The sequence below is a fragment of the Diospyros lotus genome, chromosome 2 (assembly GCF_014633365.1).
Source record: "Diospyros lotus cultivar Yz01 chromosome 2, ASM1463336v1, whole genome shotgun sequence".
NCBI classification, from domain to species: Eukaryota; Viridiplantae; Streptophyta; class Magnoliopsida; order Ericales; family Ebenaceae; genus Diospyros; species Diospyros lotus.
Window position 1 is genome coordinate 34,357,279 of NC_068339.1, and position 13,106 is coordinate 34,370,384.

Below are 13,106 nucleotides of genomic sequence, written 5' to 3' on the forward strand. Positions count from 1 at the left end.
CTCGTGCCATTCTGTATGAGCTATAGAAGGAAGATAAGTGGGTGCTCGTTACAAGAACGAGTTCACTGAACGGGACTGTTAACATTAAATCACATGGGTTATTTCTCACGGGTCAATGATTTAATGTTAGCTGCGATTTTACAACTAGTCCTTAGACCTGAGATGACATGGATATCTGTGTATTGGTGGATTAGGATATCAACGATATCATGTGGTTGTTCTAATCAAGGATAATCATACGTATCTATGTGCCTGATTCAGTGATACATGAGGTATGTGTGCATTAGACATGGAATCTATCACCTCGAGATTTATGAGGAGGATATCCTATGCGATCCAGTAATCACTTGACGATAAATCCTTGGCCGAGGTAATATGACGATGGAATTTGTTCCATACGGGTTGTGTCATAATTTGTCAAGATTGATTTTGGATTTGGTCATATGACAAGATTAAGAGATTCGACCTACTGACCATGATCTCATATCTTGTCGGGATATAGGATGATAGAAGGACCGTATTGTATGGTAACGTAGTAAAAGGTTCACAATACCCGCTTCACAATAAATTGGGTAATCATGATATATTGCTAGATGTCACTCATGGTTTACGAGAATTAATTGTTGATTATTCTTGTTGCCAATTTATTTGTGGACCCAGAAAGTCCCACCCAAAAAGAAATTACTTTCAAAGAGAAAATAAATAAATTAGTAATTTTATAATTACTAATTATAGTGCATTTATTTATTGGATAAATAAGAGTAATTAAATAATTATATTATGAATGTAATTATTTAATCATAGATTGGGTTGGGCCTTTTGCTAGTACATTAGGCTTGGCCCAATGTCACTATTGGATTCAAATAAATTCCATTGGATTGGGCTTGGTCCAATTGCATTAAATGGAATGGGCTTGAGAAGCCCAACCCATTTAATGAAGAATAGTTTTTAATTGGAACTATAAATAGCTCCAAACTCTTATTTTCTCTCATAAGTGTCTTCTTGATTCACTTGAATGTAGAGAGAATTTTGGAGAAGTGTTCTTGAATCCAAGAGGTAAGTTAGAAATTTTTGTGAAAAATTTCTTCTACTTATCTTCTCTCTTTGATATTCTTGAATAGAAGTGATTTCGGGTGGACCGACTCGGCATCCTACACTTGGAGGATTATACGGCGGGAAATCTAACGGTGAAATAAGATTTCATCAAAGAGGTATTTTTCGTTTATGCCTTCGTTTTATTAAACCATAATTTCTGAAAAACGGGATACCTCCAAATTAAATTTTAATTTCCGCTGCGCATATGATAAGATCTATGTAACTCAACAGTGGTATCAGAGCCATCGTTTTTCAGTTTTATGGTTTTATTCATGTGATTATTGGACATTGAATTGGTATTTTGAAAAATAAAACAATTTTGGATGAGATCCGAAGAAGAGTTGCATGCCGGCAGCGTTTTAAAACTGATTTAACACTGTTAGACAGTGCTGGAATCAGTTTTGGCGTAGCTGGAAGTATCGAAATTTGTTTCGGGACGGACGGGCAGTACCGGGTGCATCCCGGGGGGCAACCAGCACGCTGGGTGCGTGCTGGGCGCGCCCCAGCGCGCCCAGACGCGAGCGTTGGGCGCGCTGGGCGCGCATGGGCGCGCCCAGATGCGCGCAAGGCGCGGGGCTAGCCCGCGCCGCGCGGGCAGGGGCGCGGGCAGGGCCCGCGCACCAGCGCCGCGCGCTGGTGGGTGCGCGGGCCCCGCCCGCGCACCACCGCGCGGAATGCGCGCGCAGTGCGCGCACTATGCGCGCGCACTGTGCGCGCAGTGGGGGCTGGCCCCCCCCCTCTGTCTGCCATTGGCAGATTTATTTATTTATTATTATTTTTAATTGTTTTAAATAAAAATAATAATAATAAAATAAATAATAATAATTGTTATTATTATTTGTTTTATTTATTTGTTTTATTATTTAAAAATAAAAATAGAATAAATAATAATAATTGTTATTATTATTTGTTTTATTTATTTGTTTTATTTAAAATAATAATGATAATGAATAAAATAAATAATAATAATTGTTATTATTATTTGTTTTATTTATTTGTTTTATTTAAAATAATAATAATAATGAATAAAATAAATAATAATAATTGTTATTATTATTTTATTTATTTATTTTATTATTTAAAAAAATACCAATGTATAATTAGTTATACAATTGTCCAATAATCATATGATTGCTTATAATATGCTTTTAATTGTTAATAGCATGTTGTGGATGCCTTGTTGCATATCGGTAATGGTCATGGACTTAGGACACTACATGGATGATGTATGTGTGATGTGGATGTATGGATTATTTTATTTGACGGCCTGCGTGCCGAAGGTAGCCGTCTTTTTCATGACGGTTGTAAAATAATTATTTATTGTTTTAATTTTATTGTAAAAGTAGTTTATAGTAAATTGTAAAAGCAATGGATTCACATCAATCGAGGCACGGCTTGGAGTGAAGTCATTGATGGCAAAATAATCAAGGAAATGAAGACCCTATGTGAAAGGGTTATGTTTGTAATAGTTATAGGCGTTTCCTTATTTATTCACCCACGAATGCACCGCACAATTCCAATGGCTGGAATTGCGCTTAGAATGCATGATTGAGTCCATGACCATATCGACTAATTTTATGCAATGTTTATTTACATAGTTGATGTATGTTAAAACGTTGCATGTGAAAAGTGAGACCAATTAATTAAAAAATCTCCCATATTTATAAAATTAAATTGTAACCGGTTGGACCTTAAGAGTTAAGACAATCTAATCGGGGCTCTCCATCACGGTAGAAATTGGGGCTTTTTAATTTGTGTGTTGATCGGCTATGGATACATAGGGGTTGCACATTGATTAAAATACTTTAATTTCTATTTAAAACATTTGATGAGATGGGGATGCACAAATATCGTGACCCAAGAATCTATTATGTGAGGCAATCGATATTCAACTGTGTAGACTTGTCAGCGTGATGGTATGATTTAACTATGTTCAATTGCCAAGAAACTATTATGTGAGGTATATTGGACTGGGAGCCGAAACAAAATATTTGGGTCGTACATAAGATGTACTGGACAAGCGTTGTCCACTTATTGAATTTATTATTCCAAGAATCTATTATGTGAGGAGTAATAAAATTAATAAGAATCCAAATACCCACTAGAATTCATGCCAATGTGAATTTGCTTGTTCCTTTAAATGGGAGTAAGGAATTTGAAAAACTCAGTGGGAGGTACTGTTTGATTTAAAGACCAAAATCAGATAGTTAAGAAAACAAGATATCTAATAATCTACTTATTTTCTGCAGATATATCAAATGGCTTCACTAAATGCACTTTCTAAATTTGTTGACGCAAACCGGCTAACTGGACCAAATTTCAACGACTGGCTTCTAAATTTGAAATTGATTACAAACTTGGAAAAAATCACATATATCTTGGAAACGCCTATCCCTGAGCCAACTGTTGAACATATTACTCAGGAGGAACAAGATACACTCAATAAGTGGCAAGATGATGATCTTGTTGCTAAGAGTTACATCTTGCTTACTATGAGTCAAGAGTTACAGCGGCAGCATAATAAGATGCCAAATGCGTATTCGATTATTGCTCGTTTACAAGAGTTGTATGGTGAGCGAAGTCGAAGTGCTAGATATGAGATATCTAAATCAATCTTTCGAGCAAAGATGTCTGCTGGAGGATCAGTTGGAGACCATGTTCTCAAAATGATCTCCTGGATGGATAAACTGAATGAATTAGATGCTCCAATGCATCAATATCTTCAAATAGATGCAATTCTTCAGTCTTTGCCAGATTCGTATGGGGGTTTTATTTCAAACTTCTATATGAACAAGATTGAGTGTACCCCGGCGGAACTTATGAATATGCTAATAACGGCCCAGAGTACCATGAAAACAGGCACTGTGATGGCTGTGTCCTCTACTAGTAAGACTAGAAAGGGGAAAGGTAAAAAGAAGGCCACCCAAGCAACTAAAGTGATTGAAAAGAAGAAGGGAAAAACTGTTGCCAAAGGAAAATGTTTCCATTGTGGCAAAGAGGGACATTGGAAAAGGAACTGTAAAGATTACCTTAGTTCCTTGAAGAAGGAAGCGACAGGTATGATGATAGTTCATGAGTATTTTTCCATTGCTTACTCTTCTACTTTATGGATTCTAGATTCTGGAGCGACAACTCATGTTTGTGCATCTATACAGGATCTGGAACAAAGTAGAAGGCTTGCAGATAATGAGATTGTGCTAAAGGTAGCAAATGGGGCAAGAGTTGCAGCCACAGCTATCGGCACTGTATCTTTAATTTTATCACATGAACATAGTTTAATTTTAAACAATTGTTTATGTGTACCTGGAGCTTTTAAGAACATTATTTCTATTCCTGTATTGGTGAAAGAAAATTATGAATTTTCTTTTAAGAATAATGTTTGTGAAATTTATTTTAGAAATAAATTGATTGCTACTGGTAATTTTGTCAATAGTCTTTACATTTTGAATGTGACTGTTGATAATAGTGAGCATCTGCATGTATCAAATAATAATAAGAGACCACGTGATAACCCAAATTCTAAAATTCTGTGGCATTACAGATTGGGTCATATAGGGGATGACAGAATCACTAAGTTGGAGAAAGATGGGCTTTTGGGTCCATTAGGTTCTGAACCATATCCAACTTGTGAATCTTGTATCCTTGGAAAGATGACCAAATTGCCTTTTACTGGGCAAGGTATAAGGGTCACAGAATTGTTAGGACTTATACATTCGGATGTGTGTGGGCCTATTAATGTAATAGCCCGAGGAGGTTATCAATACTTTATAACTTTTACAGATGATATGTCTAGATATGGATATGTTTATCTCATGAGACATAAATCTGAATCTTTTGAAATGTTCAAAGATTTTAAAGCTGAAGTAGAAAATCAAACTGGTAAAAAGATAAAGGCCTTACGATCAGATCGTGGAGGTGAGTATCTTAGTAACGAGTTTGAAGATTTTCTTAAAGTCTCAGGTATTATTTCACAACGGACCCCACCAGGAACGCCTCAACTGAATGGAGTTTCAGAAAGAAGGAATCGGACTTTATTAGATATGGTTCGAAGTATGTTAAGTTGTACAGACTTACCTTTGTTTCTATGGGGACACGCCCTTCTTACTGCAATATATATCTTAAACAGAGTTTCTTCCAAGTCAGTTCCTACAACACCACATGAGATATGGTTTGATAGGAAGCCCAGTCTTAAACATGTTAAGATTTGGGGATGTACAGCTTTTGTGAAAAAGCTTAAATCAGAGAAACTTGAGACACGATCTTTAAAGGGTAGTTTCGTGGGTTATCCTAAAGATACCTTAGGATATGAGTTCTATATTCCTGAACTGCAACAAGTAGTTGTAAGCAGGAATGCCATTTTTCTTGAAAAAGAGTTTATTCAAGAAAGAGGCAATGAAAGGAAAATAGAACTTGGTGAAGGGTTCACCGAGCCTGAAACTATGCCACGAGATGTCCAAGTACCAATTGAGGAGCCAGGGTCGAGTGTTGCACGTCCCATTAGAAGAAGTGAGAGGATACCCCATCAACCCGAGAGATATGGTTTTCTAAATGAACAAGAGTTGTTCCTTGTAGGAGACAATGATCACTCAGATGATCCTACCACTTACCAAGAGGCGATATCAGATATCGACTCGAAAAGATGGCTAGAAGCCATGAAATCTGAAATGGATTCCATGTATGAGAACCAAGTCTGGACTCTTGTAGATCCACCAGAAGGTATAGTACCTATTGGTTGTAAATGGGTCTTCAAGAAGAAGATAGGTTCAGATGGAAAGGTAGAGACCTATAAAGCAAGACTTGTGGCAAAAGGTTATCGACAAAGACAAGGGATTGACTATGAAGAAACCTTTTCTCCAGTCGTCATGCTTAAATCCATCAGAATTTTACTAGCCATTGCTGCTCATTATGACTATGAGATTTGGCAAATGGATGTGAAAACAGCTTTCTTAAATGGTTATATAGATCAGGAAATCTATATGGAACAACCTGAAGGCTTCACACCTAAAGTTAACGCAGGGAAGGTATGCAAGCTTAAGAGATCCATTTATGGTCTTAAGCAAGCATCCAGAAGTTGGAACATTCGTTTTGATGATGAAGTCAAATCGTTTGGTTTCATACAAAACGTTGATGAACCCTGTGTTTATAAAAAGGCTAGTGGGAGTGCAATAGCATTTTTGGTCTTATATGTAGATGATATCTTACTCATTGGGAATGATGTAGGGTTGTTGTCAAAAATAAAGGTCTGGTTGTCAAGTAAGTTCTCCATGAAAGATTTGGGAGAAGCAGCCTATATTCTCGGTATACGGATCTATAGAGATAGAACCAAGAGATTGATAGGACTCTCCCAAAATAAGTACATAGAAAGAGTGTTGAAGAGGTTCAACATGGAAGATTCCAAAAGAGGACTGTTGCCCTTTAGACATGGAATCCACCTCTCTCGTGATATGTGCCCCAAGACACAAGAAGAGAGAGAACGCATGTCTAGGATTCCTTATGCTTCAGCAATAGGAAGCCTAATGTATGCAATGCTATGTACTAGGCCTGATATTGCTCATGCTGTAAGTGTTACAAGCAGATATCAGTCTAATCCAGGTGAGCAACACTGGATTGCCGTTAAGAATATCCTTAAATATTTGAAAAGAACTAAGGATTTGATCCTTACTTATGGTGAAGGAGAATTGAAAGTGGAGGGTTACACAGATTCTGATTTTCAATCAGATGTTGATGATAGAAAGTCTATCTCTGGATATGTGTTTACCTGCAACGGAGGAGTATTCAGTTGGAAGAGTTCCAAACAGGATACGACTGCCGATTCTACAACAGAAGCCGAGTATATTGCAGCATCGGATGCTGCAAAGGAAGCAGTCTGGGTCAAAAAGTTTGTGACAGAACTTGGAGTGGTTCCTTCTATAAAGTCTGCCGTCCCCTTGTTTTGCGACAACAATGGAGCCATAGCGCAAGCTAAGGAACCGAGGTCTCACCAGAAGTCCAAACATATTGAAAGACGCTTCCATCTCATTAGAGAGATCATTGGTAGAGGAGATGTCAATGTGCAGAGAATAGATACATCACAGAATGCAGCAGATCCACTGACTAAGGCCATGAACCAGAAGCAACTAGATTTTCATCTAGATAGGTGGGGTATGAGATACCACACTGAATGGTCTTAGTGCTAGTGGGAGATTGTTAGATATGAGCCCTAAAGACCAGTTCCAGTGACACAAAGGGACTCGATCTTGTAATTCTTTAAATATTATTTAAATGGCAAGTTTATGTTTTTATTTAAATTGCAATATGGTTTAAATTATAAAACATATATCCATTAGTATAATAAGAAGTGGATACCATTCTTAAGTGTTAAGAATACGAGTTACGGATAATCCACAATTTGTTATACTATAAACATGTTCCTGGCCATAGAATTCCTATCATGGATGATAGCAACTCGTAAAGGCCAGCACATTGTCTTCCTCCTTGTTTCAGTATGAGATACTGAAAGATAAGGTTGGTGAGTCTCGTGCCATTCTGTATGAGCTATAGAAGGAAGATAAGTGGGTGCTCGTTACAAGAACGAGTTCACTGAACGGGACTGTTAACATTAAATCACATGGGTTATTTCTCACGGGTCAATGATTTAATGTTAGCTGCGATTTTACAACTAGTCCTTAGACCTGAGATGACATGGATATCTGTGTATTGGTGGATTAGGATATCAACGATATCATGTGGTTGTTCTAATCAAGGATAATCATACGTATCTATGTGCCTGATTCAGTGATACATGAGGTATGTGTGCATTAGACATGGAATCTATCACCTCGAGATTTATGAGGAGGATATCCTATGCGATCCAGTAATCACTTGACGATAAATCCTTGGCCGAGGTAATATGACGATGGAATTTGTTCCATACGGGTTGTGTCATAATTTGTCAAGATTGATTTTGGATTTGGTCATATGACAAGATTAAGAGATTCGACCTACTGACCATGATCTCATATCTTGTCGGGATATAGGATGATAGAAGGACCGTATTGTATGGTAACGTAGTAAAAGGTTCACAATACCCGCTTCACAATAAATTGGGTAATCATGATATATTGCTAGATGTCACTCATGGTTTACGAGAATTAATTGTTGATTATTCTTGTTGCCAATTTATTTGTGGACCCAGAAAGTCCCACCCAAAAAGAAATTACTTTCAAAGAGAAAATAAATAAATTAGTAATTTTATAATTACTAATTATAGTGCATTTATTTATTGGATAAATAAGAGTAATTAAATAATTATATTATGAATGTAATTATTTAATCATAGATTGGGTTGGGCCTTTTGCTAGTACATTAGGCTTGGCCCAATGTCACTATTGGATTCAAATAAATTCCATTGGATTGGGCTTGGTCCAATTGCATTAAATGGAATGGGCTTGAGAAGCCCAACCCATTTAATGAAGAATAGTTTTTAATTGGAACTATAAATAGCTCCAAACTCTTATTTTCTCTCATAAGTGTCTTCTTGATTCACTTGAATGTAGAGAGAATTTTGGAGAAGTGTTCTTGAATCCAAGAGGTAAGTTAGAAATTTTTGTGAAAAATTTCTTCTACTTATCTTCTCTCTTTGATATTCTTGAATAGAAGTGATTTCGGGTGGACCGACTCGGCATCCTACACTTGGAGGATTATACGGCGGGAAATCTAACGGTGAAATAAGATTTCATCAAAGAGGTATTTTTCGTTTATGCCTTCGTTTTATTAAACCATAATTTCTGAAAAACGGGATACCTCCAAATTAAATTTTAATTTCCGCTGCGCATATGATAAGATCTATGTAACTCAACATATTTGTGTGCGTGCATGCAAGTTTATGTATAGGTATAAGGCATAAATATGCCCTCAAACTTTTCCTTTATAGCCATTTGGCCCCCTTAACTTCAAAGTGGGCCTATCATGCTCCTAAACTTTTAATTTTGCTACAATCATACACCTATCTCTCAAATGAGTATGCGTGAGATATATTTTGTCTGTGGGTTGCTAGCGAGTGAGGGGGGAGGTGGGTCGTTGGCTAGAGAGGCCAATAGTCAGTGGATCGGTCGACCATGCCAAGAGACACGGTGGCTTTGTGGGTTGGTTAGCTAAGGTGAGAGCGATAATGGGTGGGTCAGCCAATGGTGCAAGGAATGAGGGAGAGGTCAGTTATCAACACACGGAAGAGGAACCTCTGTTGGTCCTCGACTTGAGAAAGCTTCGTCAGTCGGTCATCGTCCTCCCACCTCTAACCTCTATTTCCTCATTCCTTACATTGCTGTCCGACCCACCTATCACTGCTCTCACCTTGGTCGACAGACCCACCGACCCATTCCGTCTCTTAGCTTGGCCGATTGACTCACTAGTCGTTGGCCTCCCTAGCCAGCGACCCAAAGACAACGCGTGTATCTCACGTGCACTCATTTGAGAGATAAGATGTGTAATTGTAGTAAAATTGAAAGTTGAGGGGCATGATAAGTCTACTTTGAAGTTGAGGGGACCAAATGGCTATAAAAAAAAAGTTTGAGGGCATATTTATGCATTATGCCTTTATGTATACATGTATGTATGTATGTATATACATTTGCGGGTACATGTGTATGTATATTTATGTGCAGTCGCATGTATATGTATATATGTATATGAATGTTTGTGTATATGTATATGTGCATGTATCTATATATGTATTTATTTATGATACACGGATATACAAATGTGTAGAGATGTTTTAATGAAAGAAAAAATTATTTTATTAGCTTTAGTGAAAAATAACTTGCGGATTTTGAATTGGCAAGTCATTTTACATCATTTGGTCCTTTTTTGTCAACCAAACACTGAAAAAAAGTTAAATGTTTTCACAGAGAACATTTTACACCCAAACAAACGGATTTTCATGCAAGTCAACAATGTAGATGCGAATGCAGATTAGATGAAATGGTGAATATTGATCTGTGTTTACGCAACGATGCTCCTTGGGTTTAAATGCTGGTTAGACTCCCTTATTTATCTAATATGGAGGAATATTTAAACAGTAAGGGTATTGGAGTCTACTGTTGGGATAATATCCACTGCATCCATTGACGAGATAAACTTATTTCCTATTTCTTCTCAAGGCGAATTGCAGTCTCAATTTAACTGAAGAAGATCGAGAAAATATCAAAAGAATCGGGTAAGCTTCCAAACTTGTTTACAAGATGTTGTTGCGTGTATGTATGTAGCTATGTTTGTGTGAATATAACTAGCAAAATATTGTTTACATTAGTCCTTATGGGTACTTCATTTTTCAAATTTTGGATTTCAACAAGTTTCAGATCAATATTAGAAAATTTGAACATGTTTTGCCCATTATAAAATGTTAAAGTGGACTCCTAAACAGTATGAATACGTATTGACCTTTGTTACTCAAATTTCATAATTAGCCCATGTTTGGTCTACTATTAGGATCTTGTTGGAGTGGATAGGCTAGCATTTGAATACCAAATACTGTAGCCACAGGCGACATACAATACATAAATTGTACCATTAATTGTTGCATATAAGATTACTATATACTGTGATTTATAATATGATATATTGGATTCAATCCATTTTATAGGTGTAGTTCATACCTGAACATATAAGCTCCAGTCCAAACTGCAAAATGGGTGGAGTTGACTGAATTAAACATTAGTTACTGTACTTGTACTCATATGCAGCGTAGCGGGGATGACTTCCTGCATACTATGCCAAAACAGAAAGTTAATCCCGCCGTGACCTTGTGCATAAGTGAAAAAGGTGTAGCTACCCTTAGTTGCAAAATACTACGATAGTGTTCTCTTTGTGTTTTAGTTTTCAGTTTTGAATTTTATTTTCAGTTTTGTGTTTTGAATGTCTATTTTGAGAAAATTAAAAACGTATTCTTTTTGTTATTCTGAAAAATTATTTTTTAAATTTGAAAACTCGAAAACGCATTCACTTTGAAATTTGCAAAAAAAAATATTTTATAATATTTTATTTAATAAATTTGATTATTCATTAATGATAATATTATTTTTATTTTTTTATAATTTAAAAATCTTAGGTTCAACTTTTAGTGCATACACTAAATTAGATGTTGGGTTAAATAATAGAATAATATAATTAATGATTAAACTTAATTAATAATAAAAACAAAATAATTGAGAAATTAGTTCTTGCCATTTCCTAGGCTTCCCATCCCAAGCAAAGCTTGCTTCAACTTCTACAGGAAAAAGAGCTGATGTAAGCAAATGGCGATCGAGGATAGGGAAGAAGAGACAACTAGCATAATTGAACGGCAAAGGGAAAGAAGAAACGACTGGTGAAGGCGAGGCGCGATAGATCTAAGTTGTTAGTCACGACGGTGACAACTTGCGGCGGTGATGGCTGTGGTAGGCACGTCGTTGGCTAACAAGGGGGAAAGAGAGAGGAAGAGACAGAGGACTCCGATATGGAAAAAAAGAAGGAAGAGCGAGACCACGGCTTGCGACGAAGATGGTCATGGCAGGTGCGTTGCCGCCCAACAAGGAAGAGAGAGAAGACTCCGATATGGAAGAGATAGACGACGTTGAGCGGCGATGATGGCCATGGCAGGCGTGTTATCGACCAAGAAGGAAGAGAGAAAGGGGAGAGAAGAGGTAGCAAGAAGACTCGTCAATCTGGAAAAGAGAATGGAGAGAAAAGAGGCAGGTGCGGGTTTTGCGCATTTTGATTTTTTGGCCGCGTTTTGGCTGAAAACAACCAAAATGGTTTTTTGCTATTTTGAATTTTCTTTACAAATTTTTTTTCTTGTTTTCGAAAATGCATTTTTGAAAATAGAAAAGAGAACGCGTTTTCAGTATTTTACAAAATTGAAAACTCAAAACGAGTTGAAAACAACAAAGAGAACATGTCTTATTGGTTACATACAATTTAGCAAATTATTAAAGTTTGATATGAAGTGTATGGATCTAAATAAAGATATAACAAAAGACAAAAATATATGAAAATTTAGAATTCATATAGTCGATCTCACATAGTGAAATAAATGCTAGATATATTGTTGTACTTCTTATTGTATTCCAATCTCGCTACTTGGAGTAGCAAGCGATAGTATAACTCACAACATCATAATTTTACAACCAATCTACAATTGGTCAATCCAAAGCCACAACATCATAACTGGCTGGTTACTGCCAATTGTGAGTTTCTCTGCCCGCCCTGCATTAACATTAAGCACAAAGGTTTCTGAGGACACAAACATTGTATTCACAATCAACAACCAAGGAAAGAACACCAACATCCAAATATGTCAGTAAAAGAACATCCAGTAAATTCAAAATAGCAATGTGATAAATTTATATTATGTCTCTCCTTGCTACATTATGCTTTCATACATATCAGCAGGTAGGAAATTTCCTTGTTTTAGAACTAATGTATTACGTCTTCCCTATATTTATATTTTATATCTAATTACTGGAAATTATCTGCTAATTTGAGGCTGAAATGATTATGTTTGCTCTAATCTGATTCAAAGGTAAAGCCCATTAATTCTGCATCTTTCCCCACCTTTAATGAAGTGCAAATAAAAGTGGAACTAACATGGAAAAGTTAAATATTTTGAATGTGAAAATGAGTTCAGTCGGGAACACTGCTCTTCTATGTTTCTTTCTTATGATGTTTCTTTGTGGAGCCGAAATACTGCTAAGTCTTTTAGTATTTGGTCAGTCTTTTTAGAATTTGAAAATGATTAGTGAAATTAATTTATAAAATATCTAAAATAGTTTCAAAATATTGCTATTCAAAGTCTTTATATATTTTATTGATGCCAAACGATAAAAATCCTAAATGTTCTTTCAATATAAAATCCTTTGTGGGAAATCTTTCTTCTTGAAAAATAACATTATAGCATCAAAGAAAAATTATTTTGAAGCCCCTAGGGCACGGGTCAAGTAGTTGGCCTACGATAAGTTGGAATTCATACTAATAGATCGTAAGTTCGATTTTTTTCC

At 36.4% G+C, this 13,106-nt stretch overlaps 1 protein-coding gene across 27 annotated transcripts in view; it reads left to right on the plus strand.

Moving 5' to 3' along the window:
* The window catches only part of LOC127794289 (transcription initiation factor TFIID subunit 12b-like), an 80,217-nt gene that overhangs the window by 49,936 nt on the left and 17,175 nt on the right, over window positions 1–13,106 (plus strand). For 4 of the 27 annotated variants that reach the window (XR_008021617.1, XR_008021616.1, XR_008021610.1 and 1 more), the window contains exons 12-13: window positions 9,981–10,107; window positions 10,233–10,288. The gene's annotated coding sequence lies outside the window, so the exon portion shown is untranslated. Of the gene's footprint in view, window positions 1–9,980; window positions 13,071–13,106 lie in introns of those variants that run through there. The other 23 variants (XR_008021607.1, XR_008021598.1, XR_008021605.1 and 20 more) reach the window with 15 other exon arrangements.